This window comes from Theobroma cacao, chromosome 3, assembly GCF_053813885.1.
Source record: "Theobroma cacao isolate CCN51 chromosome 3, ASM5381388v1, whole genome shotgun sequence".
NCBI classification, from domain to species: Eukaryota; Viridiplantae; Streptophyta; class Magnoliopsida; order Malvales; family Malvaceae; genus Theobroma; species Theobroma cacao.
Genome location: NC_142641.1, coordinates 4,770,713 through 4,771,857, shown reverse-complemented (window position 1 = coordinate 4,771,857; position 1,145 = coordinate 4,770,713). Strand labels below are relative to the sequence as shown.

General features: G+C 43.2%; 1 non-coding gene across 1 annotated transcript; it reads left to right on the top strand.

Moving 5' to 3' along the window:
- Positions 1-756: 756 nt before the first annotated feature.
- Positions 757-863, top strand: LOC148763497 (small nucleolar RNA R71). The gene has a single exon (XR_016025641.1). It is a non-coding gene; the product is annotated as a small nucleolar RNA R71 (small nucleolar RNA).
- Positions 864-1,145: the final 282 nt, after the last annotated feature.

Genomic DNA, 1,145 nt, shown 5'->3' with positions numbered 1-1,145 from the left:
TTTGTCAAAATATCCTTCAAAAACTTGACATATGAGGGCATCTGCTCCAATGCTTCAGCAAATGGTATATTGATGTGCAGCTTTTTGAACACTTTCAAAAATTTTTGAAATTAAGCATCTAATTTCTGCTTTTGGAGGCGTTGAGGAAATGGAGGTGGCGATGCGTTTATGAGTTAAGTATCCTTGACTTGCTCTTGTTGGTCAAAACTTTCAACTATTGTATCATTCCCGATTAGCTCCTCTTGAAGCTTCTCCTATTTAGTACTGCTGCCAGCCAATACTTTTCCACTCTTAAGAGTGATGGCCTTCACATGCTTTTTTCCTTCTCTTCTCGGATTTGGCTCTGTGTCACTAGGCAATGTTCCTTGAGGCCTAGCATTGACAGCATTGGCTAACTACCCCACTTGAGTCTCCAGATTTTTCAATGAGGTTGTTTGACTGTGAATAAGGGCATCGATCTTCGCCATATACTGCATGAGTAAATCCTCCATGGAAGTCTTCTTTTCCTACACTAGGGGTCTAGGCTGCTGTGGAAAACCTAGAGGAAAGAGTGGGCGCGGAGCTGATGAAGATCCCTGCTGGTCGCCCCAAGAAATATTTTGGTGGTTTCTCCACTCGGGGTTATAAGTATTTGCATACGGGTTGTTTTGCTGTGGGAAATTCTGTTGCTTGTTACAAACATATTGCACTGATTCAGCACTCACTGGACTGTTGTTACCAACATTATAGAAGATCTGCACTTGCAACCACTTGGGGAGGCCATGGTGTGGACATTTTCGAAGCAAATCCTTATACCTCTCCCATGCTTCATATAAAGACTCAAAATCCAGCTGTGTGAAAGAAGTGATGTCATTTCTCATCTTCGCAGTCTTTGCTGGAGGAAAGAATTTGGCCAAGAACTTCTGTGCTAGATCATCCCATGTAGTGATGGACCCGATGGGACGAGAATTTAACCACACTCTCACCTTATCTCGTAACGAGAATGGAAACAGTCGCAACCGTATCGCGTCATCGGTGACCCCGTTATGCTTGAAAGTGTCACAAATCTCCAAGAAATTAGCAATATGCACGTTGGGGTCATCGTTGGGCAAGCCTCTGAATTGAATTGAGGTTTGAATCATTTGGATGATGGCCGGTTTAATCTC